At 40.8% G+C, this 21,815-nt stretch overlaps 2 long non-coding RNA genes across 2 annotated transcripts; both read left to right on the forward strand.

Moving 5' to 3' along the window:
• The first annotated feature begins 3,383 nt into the window (after window positions 1-3,383).
• On the forward strand, window positions 3,384-6,309 carry LOC126475266 (uncharacterized). Its single transcript, XR_007586682.1, has 2 exons — window positions 3,384-3,661; window positions 5,919-6,309. It is a non-coding gene; the product is annotated as an uncharacterized LOC126475266 (long non-coding RNA).
• Window positions 6,310-17,359: 11,050 nt separating this feature from the next.
• On the forward strand, window positions 17,360-20,409 carry LOC126475265 (uncharacterized). The gene is made up of 2 exons (XR_007586681.1): window positions 17,360-17,552; window positions 20,019-20,409. It is a non-coding gene; the product is annotated as an uncharacterized LOC126475265 (long non-coding RNA).
• Window positions 20,410-21,815: the final 1,406 nt, after the last annotated feature.

Consider the following 21,815-nt stretch of genomic DNA (forward strand, 5'->3'; position numbering starts at 1 on the left):
GTTGACATTTCATTGTATTTATCGGCGACTTACTGAGAAACTTATAAGATCTGGGAAAAATCCAAAGGAATTGTTATTTGCAACGACTAGCAACGGTAATAGCAGTGCTTGTGCGTTGTGAAATCTTTAGGTAAGTGGTTGTTGCGTCGAGCGTGCGGAGAGAAAGAGACGGGTTCCAGCACTTGTATTGTGCGAAAGTGGCGTGTTACACTCTCGCAGTAGAGTGTAACATTTCGGCGGCAATATGTAAGCGCACCGGCCAGATGTCTAGTTGCAGGAGTAAGGACAGTGGACAGGCAGAAGAGGCTGTATTAATTACGATTGCCCATTCCTGTAGCTAGCCATGCTCCACAAGATGCCACCGTCTTCAACAACAGCAGCAGTTCCAGCAACACAGATTCGTTGTCGGCTCCAAGTTTTGTCATATGCACAGCACTGAAGTAAGACTGTTAATTGGTGGAAAGTATTAACGGCTAACCCAGCAGCAGAACTGAATGTGATTTGATTGATAAAATTTATTTAAATAATAATCAGTTAAACTCAGGACGATTGTGTCCTCATTGTCCTCAGACATTATTACCAGTCAGGGTCCTCGTTCCTTTTTTCCTTATATGCTAACCGAGTGTCATAAGAAACAAATTGAATACTTACAGCCAGTTTATTAATGAATAATTTCACTTTTAACAATTTTAGCCTCAGTCTACTTTCAATTAACGTTTCAGTATATGAGTAAAGTAAAGTAATTTCATTTTTCAAGTTTGAGAATCAATCACCGGAAAAAATCCAAATCTAAGTAAATGCACAAATTAAGAGAGCGGAAGTTTTATTTATTTTACATGTAGCTTGGAGCACATGGCTGTTTGGTTTGGTATGTATTCTATTATTTATTTTTGTTCAGGTCAGTAAAAAAAGGCTCAGTCGTTTAGACAATAACTTGAAATCCAATTCGCAAAATAAACAATTGCAAAGTAAAAAGTGCTTGCGTTTTTCTAAATTTCTCTCATGACATTACGTTGAGGTCACTGAAAGTCATTGCTCACGTAACGAAGTTCATTACTAACATACAGTTTAATTGCAAATTTTCAAATCATTACTCGATTGTTTTTCTTTCAAAATTTAATAACAAACATAACGTAAGAGTGACTTCTCAGTTTTGTTCATCATTGCATACTCACTTAAAACTTTAGTTGCCACGTCAGTGTTTAACAATACATGTTTTTTTCTTTCCCATCATCTTGTACAGGATTTTGGATATAAATTGCCCTAGTGGGCTGGCGACCATTAGTTATTTCCTTTCGTTCATTAGTGTAACTTTTGGATTCATGATCAGTGGTACACCTTTTCCGTCCAGTGTTGTTAGTGAGTGAATGCACAAAATAACTTTCATTTTTCCAAACCATAACCCTGTTCAGTTTAATTATTGTTAGTTTTAGTAGACTTTTCCATCAGAAGGGTCTGTTGTACACTCTCCTCCTACTTATCGGTATTATTTCTTCTAAAAAGATAGCCTTATCTAATTAATAAAAATGCATTAGGCATACACGCGATCCACGTTCATATTTTATATCGCAAGCAGGATATGCCGAGCAGTAAGGGGGAGGTTACACTGCCTCTTAAAAACGCGTTAAGAGCATTTTATCAGCTTTTTTAAATAGATATACTTTGTGTTCCTTTTTTATGGATGTAGTAGTACTGCCTTGTGGTCGCTAATCCCCGTATTCATCACGACACTCACTATTTGTCCAGGATTATTTGTTGCTGAGAGGTCAAATATACTTTCGCACCCATTTACGCTTCGAGTGGGCTCATGAACTAATTGTTCAAAATAATTTTCTGAGAAAGCATTCAGTACAATTTAGGATAACGTTTCATGCCTGGCGCCGAATTTAAACGTATAATTTTTCCAGCACATCGAGTGTAGATCACAGTCACCATCGACTATAATTGTATGAGTGGCTTAATTATTTGAAATGAGACTCAAGTTTTCTTTGAACTGTTCAGCAACTGTATATTCTGAGTCCTGGGGTCGGTAAAACGACCCAGTTGATAGTTTAGTCCGATTGTCAAGTATAACCTCTACCCACACTATTTCGCATGAACTATATACTTCAATTTCACTAAAAGGCAAACTACTTCTGCAACAACAAGTACTCCACCACCAATTGTATTTCATCTATTCTTTCTGAACACTGTTAGATAGAAAAAATTTCTGCTGAGCTTATTTCTGGCCTTAGCCAGCTTTCTGTACCTATAACTATTTGAGCTTCAGTGCTTTTATTAGGGCTTCGAGCTCTGGTTCTTTCCCAACACAGCTACGACAATTTACAACTACAATACCGATCGTTTCTACAAGTAACTTCCTGTGTTTTACCTGCCCCCTTTTATAAGGACGCCCTTTCTGTGGTTCCCTGACGCCCTCTAATCGAAAAAACCTCCCAGTCCCTTCCACACACCCTCCGCTACCCCTGTAGCCGCTTCCTGTGTATAGTGGACTTCTGACATATTAAGCCGAACCTGGAAACCCACCACCGAATGGCACAAGTCAAGGAACATGCAGCCTACAGAACGGCCTCAGCCTCTGATTCATACCCTCCACTCGGCTCTGCACCGAAAGACCACTGTCGGTTCTATTGACAATGCTGCAGATGGTGAGATCCACCTTAAACTCGCAAGTGAGACTGGTAGTCCTTTCCATTTCCGCTAGCCGCCCAAAACGAGAGAGAATCTCCTCCAGTTCAAAGCGGCACACTTCACTGGTACCGACATTATCCACCCTCCACAGTTGGCTGCACCCTGTGAACTTCATCCGAAAGCAGCCTTTTCACATCCAGAATGACTCCCCCTGGTACGCACACGGAGTGCACGCTGGCTTCCTTCCCCTCTTGGCAGCCATGTTCCTAAGGGGCCCCATTACGCGCCTAACGTTGGAGCTCCCAACTACTGCAAACCCACCATCTGTGAACCCCAGAGTTTGCAGGCCAAGACGCGTCCTCCGGTATAAGGTGGACTACTGCATACGGCACAGAGACACTGTCAGCCACAGATAACACCCGAAACCTGTTCGTCAAACGAATCAGGGAGGCCCTACGATCAGCTAATTGGAAAGTTTCTCGCTGCCTGCCAGACTTTGGAATGATCTCAAACTCGACCATGGTTGACAAGTCAACCTCCATGCAGGCTGTACCCAGGGCATCCACGGCAGTGTACCGAATGGGGGACATGTGGGACGTGCTCGACGTTTCTCGCATCCTCGCGTCCGACCCCCCCCCCCCCCCCCCCATAGTGATGCCCCTTGGCAGCAGCCTCAAGCTGTGAGATGGAAGCCAACACAGCCTGGACCTGTGAGTGAAGGGTCACCAACTCAGCACGCATCTGTACACAGCAATCCATTTCCTCTGTTAGTTAGACGTCAAATGCAACGGAAACAGCCATTCGCTGTAGCAATGTCATTATTCTAGTGCCACCTACGTCAACACGGAGCACACTTAGAGACAAAGACGCTCGAGTACATTGAGCGTTGGAGACAGGTGCGCGAGTAGAATACTTCAATGTCCAATACGTCACCCTACGGAAAATGTATATATAAGCCACATCCAGCGATATGAAACATAGACCAGTTCCGACCTGCAATAAAGAGGCACGAGCTAATTCAACATGAAGGGTGAGTAAACACCTCTTATCCTTTGCTAGACTTCATTGCCAAGTGTATATCAGAATGCACGTGTCATTAGTGGCTATGTCAGACATGTTCATTCAGACATATTCAAGATTAGCATCTCGGAAATTTATCCATCTTAAATCCTTATATCTATGATAAATTATAGTAGAAGCTCATCAGTAAAATCAGCTCAAATTGGTCATGATACATTTTAAATTCCGTAGTTAAGTTCTGCAAACGACTTGTTGTTGCTGTTGTGGTTTTCAATCCTGAGACTGGTTTGATGCAGCTCTCCATGCTACTCTATCCTGTGCAAGCTTCTTCATCTCCCAGTACTTACTGCAACCTACATCCTTATGAATCTGCTTAATGTATTCATCTCTTGGTCTTCTTATACGATTTTTGCCCTCTATGGTTTCCTCCAATGCTAAATTTGTGATCCCTTGATGCCCCAGAACATACCCTACCAACCGGTTCCTTCTTCTTGTCAAGTTGTGCCACAACCTCCCCTTCCCCCCTATTCTGTTCAATACATCCTCATTAGTTACGTGATCTACCCATCTAATCTTCAGCATTCTTCTGTAGCACCACATTTCGAAAGCTTCTATTCTCTTCCTATCCAAACTATTTATCGTCCATGTTTCACTTCCATACTACGAGACAATATTCTGTGTTCTGTAAGTCCTTGTAATTACGTTTCCTGCAACCATGAAGAGACTTCTCCACATTTCTTTGGCATCTATTTTTATTCTAATTCAATAGGTTGTAGTACTACACTATAGCAAATTATAAGAGGCAGCAAAATTCCGATAGTGCACTCTACAACAAATAAGTTCTATTACCTTTGGGTTGGCCATAAGATGCTGTCATGGCATTTCGGATAACATCTGCTATGAGAGGGTCGTTACGTTTGGATACACAGGAACTACAGTAAGTGGACAAAAATATAGAAAAACCGCGAGACAGGCATGCTTTAATGTAAATACATCGCTAGGCAAGCCGGCAGGTTGTGCCAATCTATTTTATCGTGAACGGCATCTGTGTACTTAATGTTCCCAGAAAGTTGTGGCAGTCGGGATGAAAACAGTGTTCTGTGTAGTTGAGAGCGCATAATGTCGGAGCTCAGTGCATTCGAACGTGGGCAAATTGGTGTTGCTCGTATGTTGCGCGCGTCTGTAACAAAGGTAGCCGAAGTGTTTGGTGTTTCAGGAGGCAAGGTATTAAAGGATTATGTCGCATACAAGGAAAGCGGAAAAAAATCATTCACTTTGTCGCAACGTGGATGAAACTTTGTATTGAGTGATCGAGAGGAATGATCATTGAAGCAACTATTGAGACGAAAAATAAGGGGACTTCAGCTGCTAAAGTCATTGACGAGCTGAATGCCGTACTCGCGAACACTATCTGCACCAAAATAACATGAAGGGAGCTCCAGCAGGGAATAAAAGAATGAGCTCGAACTCCAAATCACTCATCAGTCATGATGATTCACGTAATAGGAGAACGTGGTGCCAAAGTCACAAAACCTAGATAACGCAGCAACAGCTGTGTTATTGGGTTGGATGTGACATATTTCACATTTTTTAGAACTTCCGACCGCGTTTACGTCCCAAGAGTGAAACACGGCGGGGCTTCAGTGCATATTTGGGCAGCTATGTCGTGGTATGCCATGGGCCTCATGGCTACTCTGTATGGTTACATCACGTTCACGGATTAAGTGACCATTATGGCTGAGCAGATCCATCCCATGGTACAATATTAGTTCCACAGTGGCAATGCTGTGTCCCAAGACAAGGCCGCTGTTCAGACAGCTCGCATCATCCAGGATTGCTTTTGTGAGCACGAGGATGAATTGTCGCATCTTCTTCTTCTTCTTCTTCTTCTTATTATTATTATTATTATTGTTATTGGGCCTTTTAGTCTACTTTGGAGAGAAGGGAGCGTGACTCTCTACACCTCCTTCACGCTACCTAAACTTGTCACTATTTCGCATGAAGAATGATATAAGATTCCCCTGAAAGCCATATATTCCCATTCCAGGGCTGTGTCGAATGCCAACGGTTTTCCTATGCCGTATTAGGGATGATGATGTGATTTTGGTGTTTTCACATTTTGTCTGTACCCTGTATGTTTCACCATCTAAATCTGAACGATTCGATTATTTTTCTCCTTTTTGAAAACTGTGTGTAACTGACCTTTGTATTCGATGTATGATGCTACTACGGCACGTAAAATAACTTTCTGCCGTGAACTTTTTCAGTGCTGGCGATCCTGTTTGCTCTGTGTACATTAGCAGCCCTGACACTGGCTGACCCCCAGTGCCCTGCCCACGACGGAGCCACGCCCAAATACTTCCCTGATGAGTCCGACCCGAACGGCTTCTGGGAGTGCAGCAATGGCGTAGCCATTCACCAGAACTGTGCTCCTGGACTCGTTTGGAACAGCAACATCAACGCCTGTGACTGGCCTTAGGGGAACAACTGCAACACCAGAACTGTCTGCTTGCATGTTCTATTTGCTGAATACGTCGTGTAAGTTTGTGCAACATGTCAAACGAAGACACTTCAAGGCGAACCTGAATGTTTACAGACACTAATGTTACATAAATCAATAGCAAAGTTCATGCTGAATAAACAGTTATTATATGGTTAGCAGATGATTTAATTTAAATGTTTTCTGCAACATTTTAAAGCAACGAGGACTGAAACATGAGGCGCCGTCTCCTGTCAAAAATTGTCGCAAAAGAAAATTCTGTTAATTAATAGCAACCCCGGAAGAAAATAAAAAATGGTAGTTTGCTTAAGACTGGTGTTAGCCATAAATTTACAAAGCCAAATTTTAAGTACTATACTACAAAATACGCAACAGCCTTATCATCACCAATATTGTGCAAATGAATTCCGTGAACAACAGCTTCAGGAGATGATTTTCAGATACAGTACAACAAAACTAGAAAGAGGTATACACATTATGCACTATTGACTGCCATCTTAAAAAAGAAGCACTTATACATTCAAAAGAAATATTATGGCCTACTATTTGATGACAGGAACGAAATAGTAACATGGATTATAGTTTGTCATGACTGTAAAGTACAAACACGTCTTGGGGCTGTTTTGGTTGGTCGCCCTTTGAAAATATGTCATTTTCTGTGTGATACGTTATTCGAGCAATGAGATAATCACCATATCACAAAAATTTCATCAGAAAAAAAATAAAAAAATATGTTTGCAGCATATCTACAAATTGTAAAAATATGCAGCTTTGTCATTTTTTCGTTTTCTCACTTTTACTGCTCTCTTTGGTTGATGAAATTTAACACTACAAATCACGTACTTACGAAATATCACTTTCATAATTTTCCTCTGAATGTTTGAATTTCCTGTAATTACTAACGTACACTCTGAGACCAAAAGTTCTAAGACACGCTGGTATCTTGTTTCAGTTTATCGTGTCACTTTGCACATTAACTCCAAACAGTGGTGCTACTTTTCACTTCATTGTTCATGGCTAACTCTCTATACACTCAAAACCTGAAACTTATAAGAGAGAACATAGGATACTGTAGTTCTAGAACACTGGATATCACTCAAAAACGTCTAAGACATCAAATTCGGAACAGCCTAGATATTTTCAAAATAAATGGGAACATTCGAAATTGTAAAACATACTGGACGTTCGAGCACATTGATGAAGCTGCATTATCATTTTAGTAGACCTGAAAGCATCCCTGAAATCTATAGAATATTCCCTGACAGAATTAATTTATTTCAAGAAGATCTTCATTCATAAATAGATTCCCACTATTTAAATTCTCTGAGAGGAAAAGATTTATCTGAGACTTTAGCCATTCCTCACCCCCCCCCCCCTATAACATTCACATCAGAAATCCAATCTTTCTAATGCAACTGAAATCTTAAGGAGCACATAAACACAAACACACACGAGGGAGAGAAAGTTGGTAGTCGATCGTCTGGTGCAGGGAGATAAACGGATTCTTGGGATGTGCAGGTATACTTTACTTAACAGAAATGTTCCAGGGTTGTTTCAACGCTAAGCATCCACCACTGTGCAAGAGATGTATCACACATTAATTATTCAAGCGCTGGAGATAAAGCAACATTATATGAAAAGCCTTGTCTTGTATTGAAGTGCTATGATACCATACTTAGTCTCCTCCCCCATAGTGCCTCCATTGGGCTACTTTCTTCAACACACACAAGCGTAAGCAATTTCACATGTCGCAATAGAGACGGGCAGGAATGTTCCATTTCTGTTCACTGAGGGTCATGTGAGTAAGTACGTGCTTTCGCTGCAGTCCTCATCAGAGTTAGTCATCACTTCATGGGACTCAAGAACAGAGACAAATAACATTTTCCCGAGGCGTAAGAAGGACGCTACTCCCGTTTTGCTATAGAGCAACATTTAGATTCTTAAAATTGTTCCCAAATCACACCTAAGACGAAAAAAAAAGATGCACCGCCAAGCTATTGTCCGAATGGTACGGAAATTGGTAGATGTGATGTATTTGTGCAGAGAAATATATGATTGCAATTCCAGAAAAATTGAGTAATTTACCCGAGAGAAAGTGGTTCACACATTGAGCAAGTCAATAACGCGTTGCTCCACCCCTCGTCTTCATGCAAGCACCTATTCGGCTTGGTATTGATTGATAGTTGTTGGATGTCCTCCCGAGAGATATCGTGGCAAATTCTGTCCAACTGACGCGTTAGGTCGACAAAATCCGGAGCTGGTTGGGGGGGCCTGGCAATAATGTGTGGGCGGACATTATCTTGCTGAAATTGAAAACACAGGACGACTTGCCATGAAAGCCAACAACACGGGGCCTAGAATGTCGTCCACGTGCCTCTGTGGTGTTAGGGCGCCGCGGATGACAACCAAAGGCGTCCTGCTATGAAAAGAAACGGCACACCAGACCATCACTCGGGTGTGAAGGGCGACGGTCAGGTTTCTGTCCCCGAGTGTCTGAGATGTCTCCACTTCGCTGGTTATCTGGCTCATTTAGTAGCGGAACTCATCGCTGAAAACAACTCCAATCAATGAAATTCCAAGTGGAAGACGTGTGTGGAGACGCCCAGGACAGCCTCGGTATACCTGCCTGACTGTCGTCCACCATAAGGCTCGAGAATCAGTAGTGATGGCCTAGGGTGCCATTTCTTTTCATAGCAGGACTCCTTTGGTTGCCATCTGGGGCGAGCTTACAGCACAACCGTATTTTGATGATATTCTACGCCTTGTTTTTGCCATTCATGGCAAACCATTCTAGATTTCATCTAGAAGACGCCCGCCCACACACGGCGAGAATTACTGCTGCTTGTCTTCGTGGTTACCAAACCCTACCTTGGCCAACAAGGTTGTTGGATCGCTCCCCAGTTAAGAGCGTTTGGAGTATCATGGGCGAAGCTCTCCAATCAGGTCAGGAGTTTGACGATCTAATGGCGCAAATGGACAAAATTTGCCACTACAATCCTCAGGAGGACAGCCAGATAAATGAATCACTGCCTAGCCAAATAACTGCTTGCATTCTTTTTCGGTTGCCACTTACAATCATTCTAACAACTTGGAAACGCCACTGATCTGTAACAAATACATTACTTTCAGATGTCTTCATTTTTTAAAAATAAGACAAAACAATAAAGCTGCGATCAGGGTAAAAGGAGTATCCAAGACACTGAAGCTTATCGCTGCAAAATTGATTATAAATCTTTGACTGATGCATTGAACTACTGTTGTAATGAGAAACCTAACAGTCGTAACAGGGCTACAACATATCGTATAAAGATTCTATTTTTGCATATAAGATACAGATATACAGTGCGTTTTGACAAGATTTCAGACACAGGAGGACTCGTAGTTGCCTGTAAAATATCATGTGAACTTCAGTAAACGAAAAGATTGTCAGTTCCACAAACAAAAGTGTACGCCGTTATCTGTATGAAACAAGGCACGATTATAAATATGTTTACATGAAAATACACGTTATTACTAATTGCAAAATAATCTAATAGCTAATCCAGTCGCCGTCATTACTGATTGTAGCTTGGAAGCTTTTTGTCATGCTTTTCACGAGATTTTTCTGCATATTCTCTCGTTAACGATCTTAAAATCATGATTTTATATGACAGCTACTCCAAAGTGTATACTGGCTTTCCTTTACGCTTCATCTAAATACATGCCAAACACTTACACTCGATTTGCATCCGGAAACATTACAGGCCAATCCATCGTTGACACCCCATTGTCTTGTTTCCACGCTGTACATAGACAGCTGAGATTTTTCGGATCATTGTCCTCTTGAAGCACCCAGTTTGTCTCGTTCAAACCAAATAGTTTCTTCACGGACCTCAGAAGTCATTTTTTTATAAATATTGTACATTTTTCAGCGTTTAAATTGGCTGTAAATAAGTGCAGATAGCCGAAACTGCCACCGACAAAACAGGACATCCAACTCTCACACACTGTGCAAAAGAGCATTAACTAGAGACTCGAGACCATACCAGAGACGCCGCTGAGGACTGTACTTTTAAAATTATGCTGTAGACTTTCTTGTGGAACTTACTGTATACGAGGGTCATTCGGAAAGTAAAGAACGTTTTTATTCTAACGAAATTTTTATTTTGTATTACTGTATTTTACATATAATTTCATACCTAAGCCTTCTACATGCTCAGTTGCCATCAGGTTGCTGTAACACTGAGTAACGGCTTCTTTAAGTTCATCATCACTTCCGCACCGTTCTCTACTCAAAAAAGCCTTTCATTTTGGAAAATAAGTTATAATCACCTGGGGCTAAGTGTGAACTGTACGGTGCATGATGAAACGTTTCCCACTTAAACCGCTGAAGCAAGTCCTGTGTCACTCCTACTGCAGGCATTTTCGTGAAGGAGGATGACTCGACTGGTTAGCATTCAGCGCCGCTTGTTTTTAATGCCGCAGAGAAGTCATTGAAGCGTCTGATAGTGGGCCGCTGCAGTTCGCTAATTGTGAAACGCCTGTCTTCTTGGATTTCTATTTCAATATTTGCCTTAGTTGGCCAGTCACCACTGAAAGTCGGCCCAAGCGATCTTCGTCGTGAACATTCTTCCGTCCGCCATTAAATATAATACATCACTTCCGAACGGCGCTTCATTCATCGCATTACTGTAAGCCTCAGTTGTCTGTCCTTAAATTTCGATGTGTCGGACTTTTACGCGTTTAAAACAGTAGACAGAACTGTGCAACTCAACCTTGGGTGGGGGGGATCGTCTATTTCGTCACCCATCTTGAACTCGCACAGCTAAGCAGTACTCAAACGAATTGGGTCGCAGCTGCCGCCAAACTGAATCGGATGAGTACAAAGCATAGTGGTCGGTCGGCAGTTTACGGGGCGGGAGGGGGTGGAACTCGGACACGTGTCAAAACAAAACGTTCTTTACTTTCCAAATGACCCTTGTAGAAGGGTTAAGTACAAGATTCTCCCATCACAACGTCAGTCAATCATGTCTTGCAAGTACTTGTTCATCTACGATTTATTCAGGTGATAAAGGGCTTTATCCCAGTAGTTTAGTGATCGTACACCGCGAAGAAGAAAGCCATCTAAAATCACAGAAGAGTGCTACAGAAGTGTAACACATGAAATCCTCGATTACTGCTGAATATTATCTCATACGAACTTCGAGCAAATATTTATAGTGAGTGGCCCACGAATACTGTACTTTACGGATAACCCCTAAACAACAGAGAACACGAACATGAAATAAGATCAACAATAATCTCAGTGGCACATGTGTAAATACTATTTCTTAGCTCTACCCTTAAATATGATACAAATCATGTTAGATACAGTACAGGGCGATTATAATTAAAGTGCAGGTACTCAAGGAAGTCCAGTGTGAGCTGTAATCATGGTATAGCAGCGAAAATTTGGTACATACGCTAATGCGTTAATGCGGAAACGATTTATGCTGGAAAAAGATAGTTCCAAACTTTGGGCACCCGGTGCAAATCCGGCGCTGTACAGCATATTGTCAACGTATCCCGTGCTCATATTGGACAAACTGTGTATGCGGCGGTTAATAATAAACATTATGCCTTTCTCACTTATTAGACATTTTCTACCCGCATTCCATTCCAAATCCATTACATACGGAAACATTTCTGTACGTCTGTCTTGCATTTACAACACCAGATTTGCACAGGGTGGCCAAAATTGGGACAATTTTTTCCAGTGTTTATCGTGTCTGTATTAAAGTGTTAGAATATATACCAAGTTTCCCTGCCGTAAGATAATTACAGCCAACAGTGGACATCTGCATATGCACTTTAGTGACTTACTGAGAAACTTACAAGCTCTGGGAGAAATCCAAAGGAATTGTTATTTGCATCGACTAGCAACGGTAACAGCAGTGCTTGTGCGCTGTGAAATCTTTAGGTAAGTGGTTGTTGCGTCGAGCGTGCGGAGAGAAAGAGACGGGTTCCAGCATTTGTATTGTGCGAAAGTGGCGTGTTACACTCTCGCAGTAGAGTGTAACATTTCGGCGGCAATATGTAAGCGCACCGGCCAGATGTCTAGTTGTAGGAGTAAGGACAGTGGACAGGCAGAAGAGGCTGTATTAATTACGATTGCCCATTCCTGTAATTAGCCACGCTCCACAAGATGCTACCGTCTTCAACAACAGCAGCAGTTCCAGCAACACAGATTCGTTGTCGGCTCAAAGTTTTGTCATATGCACAGCACTGAAGTAAGACTGTTAATTGGTAGAAAGTATTAATGGCTAACCCAGCAGCAGAACTGAATGTGATTTGATTGATAAAATTTATTCAAATAATAATCAGTTAAACTCAGGGCGATTATGTCCTCATTGTCCTCAGACATTATTACCAGACAGGGTCCTCGTTCCTCCTTATATGCTAACCGAGTGTCATAAGAAACAAACTTGAATAGTTACAGCCAGTTTATTAATGAATAATTTCACTTTTAACAATTTTAGCCTCAGTCTACTTTCAATTAACGTTTCAGTATATGAGTAAAGTAAAGTAATTTCATTTTTCAAGTTTGAGAATCAATCACCGGAAAAAAAATCCAAATCTAAAGAAATGCACAAATTAAGAGTGCGAAAGTTTTATTTATTTTACATGTAGCTTGGAGCACATGGCTGTTTGGTTTGGTATGTATTCTATTATTTATTTTTGTTCAGGTCAGTAAAAAAAGGCTCAGTCTTTTAGACAATAACTTGAAATCCAATTCGCAAAATAAACAATTGCAAAGTAAAAAGTGCTTGCGTTTTTCTAAATTTCTCTCATGACATTACGTTGAGGTCACTGAAAGTCATTCCTCACGTAACGAAGTTCAATACTAACATACGGTTTAATTGCAAATTTTCGAATCATTACTAGATTTTTTTTAATTTAATGACAAACATAACGCAGGAGTGCCTTCTCAATTTTGTTCATCATTGCATACTCACTTAAGCCTTCAGATGCGACGTCAGTGTTTAACAATTCATGTTTTTCTTTACCATCGTCTTGTACAGGATTTTGGATGTAAATTGACCTAGTAGGCTGGCGACCGTTAATTATTTCCTTTCGTCCATTAGTGTAACTTTTGGATTCATGATCAGTGGTACCCCTTTTCCGCCCAGTGTTGTTAGTGAGTGAATGCACAAAATAACTTTCATTTTTCCAAACCATAACCCTGTTCGGTTTAATTATTGTTAGTTTTAGTAGACTTTTCCATCAGAAGGGTCTGTTGTACACTCTCCTCCTACTTATCGGTATTATTTCTTCTAAAAAGATAGCCTTATCTAATTAATAAAATCCATTAGGCATACACGCGATCCACGTTCATATTTTATATTGTAAGCAGGATATGCGGAGCAGTAAGGGGGAGGTTACACTGCCTCTTAAAAATGCGTTAAGAGCATTTTGTCAGCTTTTTTAAATAGATATACTTTGTGTTTCTTTTTTATGGTTGTAGTAGTACTGCCTTGTGGTCGCTAATCCCCGTATTCATCACGATACTCACTATTTGTCCAGGATTATTTGTTGCTGAGAGGTCAAATATACTTTCGCACCCATTTACGCTTCGAGTGGGCTCATGAACTAATTGTTCAAAATAATTTTCTTAGAAAGCATTCAGTACAATTTAGGATAACGTTTTATGCCTGGCTCCGGCTTTAAACGTATAATTTTTCCAGCATATCGAGGGTAGATTAAAGTCACCATCGACTATAATTGTATGAGTGGGGTAACTATTAGAAATGAGACTCAAGTTTTCTTTGAACTGTTCAGCAACTATATCTTCTGAGTCCTGGGGTCAGCAAAACGACCCAGTTAATAGTTAGTCCGATTGTCAAGTATAACCTCTACCCACACTATTTCACATGAACTATCTACTTCAATTTCACTAAAAGGCAAACTACTTCTGGCAACAACAAGTACTCCACCACCAATTGTATTTAATCTGTTCTTTCTGAACACTGTTAGATAGAAAAAATTTCTGCTGACCTTATTTCCGGCCTTAGCCAGCTTTCTGTACCTATAACTATTTGAGCTTCAGTGCTTTCTATTAGGTTCTTTCCCAACACAGCTACGACAATTTACAACTACAATACCGATCGTTTCTACAAGTAACTTACTGTGTTTTACCTGCCCTCTTTTATAAGGACGCCCTTTCTGTGGTTCCCTGACGCCCTCTAATCGAAAAAACCTCCCAGTCCCTTCCACACACCCTCCGCTACCCGTCTAGCCGCTTCCTGAGTTTAGTGGACTTCTGACATATTAAGCCGAACCTGGAAACCCACCACCCTATGGCACAAGTCAAGGAATCTGCAGCCTACAGAACTGCCCCTGCCTCTGATTCATACCCTCCACTCGGCTCTGCCCCGAAGGACCACTGTCGGTTCTATTGACAATGCTGCAGATGGTGAGATCCACCTTAACCTCGCAAGTGAGACTGGTAGTCCTTACCATAGGCATCCGAAAGCAGCCTTTCCACATCCAGAATGACTCCCCCCTGGTACACACATGGAGTGCACACTGGCTTCCTTCCCCTCTTTGCAGCCATGTTCCTAAGGGGCCCCATTACGCGCCTAACGTTGGAGCTCCCAACTACTGCAAACCAACCATCTGTGAACCCCAGAGTTTGCAGGCCAAGACGCTTCCTCCGGTATAAGGCGGACTACTGCATACGGCACAGAGACATCGTCAGCCACAGATAACACCCGAAACCTGTTCGTCAAACGAATCAGGGAGGCCCTACGATCAGCTCCTTGCAAAGTTTTTCGCTGCCTGCCAGACTTTGGAATGATCTCCCACTCGACCACGGGTGAGAGGTCAACCTCCATGCAGGCTGTACCCAGGGCAGCAACAGCAGTGTACCGAATGGGGGACATGTGGGACGTGCTCGACGTTTCTCGCATCCTCGCGTCCGACCCCCCACAGTGATGCCCCTTGGCAGCAGCCTCATGCTGTGTGACGGAAGCCAACACAGCCTGGACCTGTGAGTGAAGGGTCGCCAACTCAGCTCGCATCTGTACACAGCAATCACAGTTGCTATCCATTAATGCAGTCGCTCCCATTTGAAGCTCTTCTATCTGACACTCAGTTATGTTGGTGATTTAATTTTGGGAAATTCTTTTCATCTGTAACAATGCTGTAAACAGTTAGCAGATTATTACTTTGACTTCAGACTTAACTATTTCTCTTTCATCAGTATCGTCACTGGATGGATTTCCTTTCTTCATCTTTTGAAAGGTTTAATGTACGAAATTTGAAACAACATCTGGACGTCATTATTCTCATTACTCACTGGTTATTTTACTGACTCAACTAATGAAACATACAGACATTCAACAAAATCACAGATTTTCACTTTGTTAGTTACTGTGTCATTTGCTGTCCTAACCGATGAAGTGTGCCAGATACCCAAAATTAATCTAGTTTGTCGTTGTCTAGATATTCTCACTGTATTTTCCAAGGTATTTGTTTAATTCAGAAAGTGCCGTCATTTTCCTAGTGTCGTTAGCTTGAAACTATCTTTTCTTAGTTGATAGGATTTTCTTTCCTTTTCCTCGCTCGAAACCAATAACGACTTTTGCTGTTTGCCTGAGTACCTTCGTTCATAATTGTCGTTTCTGTTTGTGTGTATATAATCTACATTTTCTACGATGCTATACCTTTTATATAAATTAACTAGCGGACCTGGCAGACCTTGTCCTGCATGATATTTCAAGCGATTAGGATATTAAACAAAGTATGAAATGAAAGAAAAATAATACAATAATTTCATTATTTTTTATTTTGAAATTTTTCTAACACGTGAAGTGATATCGTGCCTGTCTATTGCAGTTTGACCTGGCCATAACGCAACTTTAATTTCATCCCATTTTGGATTACATGTAAAGGTAATGAACAAGTCTGGTCGTCTGTACGTGCGCACAGAAGTCATGGTGTCTTGAATATATTCTTGCATATGACATGGTCTACCAATATACGATGATGGAAGAATATATGAAGTACCGATGTTGTTGAAAAATGCAACGCCACCTACCGTGCTGATTTAAGAATGTAAGTTTTCCAGGCCCCCACTTGAATTCATTCACAAAAATTCATTCAAATTGATCCAGCCGTTTAGTTGCAGTATAGATAAATAACCTAGATACTGACTGCAGCGCCATCGTCCGGGCTGATTTGTGAATCTAAACCATCCAGGGCGCCACCCAAACGCATACAAATAAATTCATTCAAATCGGTCCAGCCATTTAGGAGAAGTTCAGTGACATACACACGTACAGTAGAATTATATATATAAAGATATAGCACATTAAATATATAGCATATTAAATAAATTCTTGTAATCCATATTTATGATTTTCTGTTTGCTTAGTCTTTTTCTTCCTAGCTTTGTAATTATCTTTACTCCACAACTTCCGAGTTTATGGAACTTGAAATTCAAAAGTCTTTAATAACTGCCAGATTCTGTACAATTTTTTTATTGCCTGATAAAAAGGAGTCACTTTTGAGTTTCATTTGATATTTATCCTTGAAGAATGTGAGGTGGTCAAACATATATTTCTTCTCTGCAAATTGCAGCAGTGTACGACTTATCTTTTTTCTGACGTCATATCTAAAATTTGCCACTAGGGAAACGTTCTTCATTGTCTGTCTTACTTTCATATTGAAACGTGGAATACGCTGCAGTTCACCAATTTCTGTAATCATTCGAAGGTGTCTTCTGATTTCCCATTAGAGTGAAAGCATATTGGTGCATAGACATGAATGATTTTCATCGAATATCTTTTAATAATTTTAAAAATAAGTCTGGTTGTTGTGTCTGGGAGTCCTTACACTTCTCTAACACACTTGCTTATTTTATTGTTATTTTATTAAATAAACAGTAGTTTACTGCATGAAGCATGAAAAGGAACAGACTTTCTGGATAATATTTATGTCCTACGATATGACGCACAAGAATTATTGGCCCACATGGCATTATTACGATAAGAGTAAAGTAACATGCCTTATTCCGCGAGATTACTGGCAGTGAGCGTGACGGATTCTGCCTATTCCTGTAGATGGCGCCATATCAGCGTGTGTTATTGCGGTTTAATTTGCTTGGCATCTTGCGTGTGCCATTAGACGTCAAATGCAACGGAAACAGCCATTCGCTGTAGCAATGTCATTATTCTAGTGCCACCTATGTCAACACGGCGCACACTTACAGACAAAGACGCACGAGTACATTGAGCGTTGGAGACAGGTGTGCGAGTAGAATACTTCAAGGTCCAATACGTCACCCTACGGAAAATGTATATATAAGCCACATCCAGCGATTATGAGACATAGACCAGTACCGACCTGCAAGGAAGAGGCACGACCTAACTCAACATGAAGGGTGAGCAAACACCTCTTTTCCTTTGCTAGACTTCATTGCGAAGAGTATATCAGAATACACGTGTCATTAGTGGCTATGTCAGACATGTTCATTCAGACATATTCAAGATTAGCATCTCGGAAATTTATCCATCTTAAATCCTTGTATCTATGATAAATTATAGTAGAAGCTCATCAGTAAAATCAGCTCAAATTGGTCATGATACATTTTAAATTCCGTAGTTAAGTTCTGCAAACGGCTTGTTGTTGCTGTTGTGGTCTTCAGTCCTGAGACTGGTTTGATGCAGCTCTCCATGCTACTCTATCCTGTGCAAGCTTCTTCATCTCCCAGTACTTACTGCAACCTACATCCTTATGAATCTGCTTAATGTATTCATCTCTTGGTCTCCCTATACGATTTTTGCCCTCTATGCTTTCCTCCAATGCTAAATTTGTGATCTCTTGATGCCTCAGAACATGCCCTAGCAACCGGTTCCTTCTTCTTGTCAAGTTGTGCCACAACCTCCTCTTCTCCCCTATACTATTCAATACCTCCTCATTAGTTACGTGATCTACCCATCTAATCTTCAGCATTCTTCTGTAGCACCACATTTCGAAAGCTTCTATTCTCTTCCTGTCCAAACTATTTATCGTCCATGTTTCACTTCCATACTACGAGACAATATTCTGTGTTCTGTAAGTCCTTGTAATTACGTTTCCTGCAACCATGAAGAGACTTCTCCACATTTCTTTGGCATCTATTTTTATTCTAATTCATTAGGTTGTAGTACTACACTATAGCGGATTATAAGAGGCAGCTGCATTTACGAAGGATTTGTAATTTTGAAGTATGTTTCTATCACACCGAACCCTTGAAAGCTTGGAATCACTTTTCCGCTTGATCACATAATTCCTCGGATGATATATCTTTCGGTCTTTAAAATTTTGCCCATGGATTAGTTCTAAAATTTAACAAGCGATAACTGAACCATACTTTCGTAATGGCAGCAAAATATCGATAGTGCACTCTACAACAAATAACTTCTATTACCTTTGGGTTGGCCATAAAATGCTGTCATGGCATTTCGGATAACATCTGCTATCAGAAGGTCGTTACATTTGGATACACAGGAACTACAGTAAGTGGACAAAAATATAGAAAAACCACGAGACAGGCATGCTTGAATGTAAATACAACACTAGGCAAGCCAGCAGGTTGTGCCGTTCTATTTGATCGTGAACGGCACCTGTGTACTTAATGTCCCCAGAAAGTTGTGGCAATCTGGATGAAAACAGTGTTCTGAATAGTTGAGAGCGCATGATGTCGGACCTCAGTGCATTCGAACGTGGGCAAATTGGTGTTGCTCGTATGTTGCGCGCGTCTGTAACAAAGGAAGCCGAAGTGTTTGGTGTTTCAAGAGGCAAGGTATTAAAGGATTATGTCGCATACAAGGAAAGCGGAAAAAAATCATTCACTGTGTCGCAACGTGGATGAAACTTTGTATTGAGTGATTGAGACAAATGGTCATTGAAGCAACTATTGTGACGAAAAATAAGGGGACTTCAGCTGCTAAAGTCATTGACGAGCTGAATGCCGTACTCGCGAACACTATCTGCACCAAAATAACATGAAGGGAGCTCCAGCAGGGAATAAAAGAGTGAGCTCGAACTGCAAATCACTCATCAGTCATGATGATTCACGTAATAGGAGAACGTGATGCCAAAGTCACAAAACCTAGACAACGCAGCAATAGCTGAGTAATTTGGTTGGATGAGACATATTTCACATTTTTTAGAACTTCTGACCGCGTTTACGTCCCAAGAGTGAAACACGGCGGGGCTTCAGTGGATATTTGGGCAGCCAAGTCGTAGCATTCCATGGGCCCCATGGCTACTCTGCATGGTTACACCACGTTTACGGATTAAGTGACCATTGTGGCTGAGCAGATCCATCCCATGGTACAATATTTGTTCCACAGTGGCAATGCTGTGTTCCAAAACAAGGCCACTGTTCACACAGCTCGCATTGTGCAGGATTGCTTTTATGAGCACGAGGATGAATTGTCGCATCTTCTTCTTCTTCTTTTTATTATTACTATTATTATTATTATTATTATTATTATTATTATTATTATTATTGGGCCTTTTAGTCAACTTTGGAAAGAAGGGAGCGTGACTGCTCTACACCTCCTTCACCGCTACCTGAACTTACTATTTCGCAGGAAGAATGATATAAGATTCCCCTGAAAGCCATACATTCCCATTCCAGGGCTGTGTCGAATGCCAACGGTTTTCCTATGCCGATTAGGGATGATGATGTGATTTTGGTGTTTTCACATTTTCTCTGTACCCTGTATGTTTCACCATCTAAATCTGAAAGATTCGATTATTTTTCTCCTTTTTGAAAACTGTGTGTAACTGATCTTTGTGTTCGATGTATGATGCTACTACGGCACGTAAAATAACTTTCTACCGTGAACTTTTTCAGTGCTGGCGATCCTGTTTGCTCTGTGTACATTGGCAGCCCTGACACTGGCTGACCCCCATTGTCCTGCCCACGACGGAGCCACGCCCAAATACTTCCCTGACGAGTCGGACCCGAACGGCTTCTGGGAGTGCAGCAATGGCGTAGCCATTCACCAGAACTGTGCTCCTGGACTCGTTTGGAACAGCAACATCAACGCCTGTGACTGGCCTTAGGGGAACAACTGCAACACCAGAACTGTCTGCTTGCATGTTCTATTTGCTGAATACGTCGTGTAAGTTTGTGCAACATGTCAAACGAAGACACTTCAAGGCGAACCTGAATGTTTACAGACACTAATGTTACATAAATCAATAGTAAAGTTCATGGTGAATAAACAGTTATTATATGGTTAGCAGATGATTTAATTTAAATGTTTTCTGCAACATTTTAAAGCAACGAGGACTGAAACATGAGGCGCCGCCTCCTGTCAAAAACTGTCGCAAAAGAAAATTCTGTTAATTAATAGCAACCCCGGAAGAAAATAAAAAATGGTAGTTTGCTTAAGACTGGTGTTAGCCACAAATTTACAAAGCCAAATTTTAAGTACATTACTGTACTATACTACAAAATACGCAACAGCCTTATCGTCACCAATATTGTGCAAATGAATTCCGTGAACAACAGCTTCAGGAGATGATTTTCAGATACTGTGCAACAAAACTAGAAAGAGGTATACACATTATGCACTATTGACTGCCATCTTAAATAAGAAGCACTCATACATTCAAAAGAAATATTATGGCCTACTATTTGATGACAGGAACGAAATAGTAACATGGATTGCAGTTTATCATGACTGTAAAGTACAAACTCGTCTTGGGGCTGTTTCGGTTGGTCGCCCTTTAAAAAATATCTCATTTTCTGTGTGATACGTTATTCGAGCAATGAGATAATCACCATATCACAAAAATTTCATCAGAAAAAAAGTAAAAAAAAAATATGTCTGCAGCATATCTACAGATTGTAAAAATATGCAGCTTTGTCATTTTTTGGTTTTCTCACATTTACTGCTCTCTTTGGTTGATGAAATTTAACACTACAAATCACGAACTTACGAAATATCACTTTCATAATTTTCCTCTGAATGTTTGAGTTTCCTGTAATTACTAACATACACTCTGAGATCAAAAGTTCTAAGACACGCTGGTATCTTGTTTCAGTTTATCGTGTCACTTTGCACATTAACTCGAAACAGTGGTGCTACTTTTCACTTCATTGTTCATGGTTAACTCTCTATACACTGAAAACCTGAAACTTATAGGAGGGAACATAGGATACTGCAGTTCTAGAACACTGGATATCACTCAAAAACTTCTAAGACATCAAATTCGGAACAGCCTAGATATTTTCAAAATAAACGGGAACATTCGAAAATTGTAAAACATACTGGACGTTGGAGCACATTGATTAAGCTACATTATCATTTTAGTAAACCTGAAAGCATCCCTGAAATCTATAGAATATTCCCTGACAGAATTGATTTATTTCAAGAAGATCTTCATTGATAAATACATTCCCACTATTGAATTCCTCTGAGAGGAAAAGATTTATCTGAGACTTTAGCCGTTGCTCACCCCCTCCCTCCCTATAACATTCACATCAGAAATCCAATCTTTCTAATGCAACTGAAATCTTAAGGAGCACATAAACACAAACACACAAGAGAGAGAGAAAGTTGGAAGTCGATCGTCTGGTGCAGGGAGATAAACGGATTCTTGGGATGTGCAGGTATACTTTACTTAACCTAAATGTTCCAGG

This window comes from Schistocerca serialis, chromosome 4, assembly GCF_023864345.2.
Source record: "Schistocerca serialis cubense isolate TAMUIC-IGC-003099 chromosome 4, iqSchSeri2.2, whole genome shotgun sequence".
In the NCBI taxonomy this organism is placed as follows: domain Eukaryota; kingdom Metazoa; phylum Arthropoda; class Insecta; order Orthoptera; family Acrididae; genus Schistocerca; species Schistocerca serialis.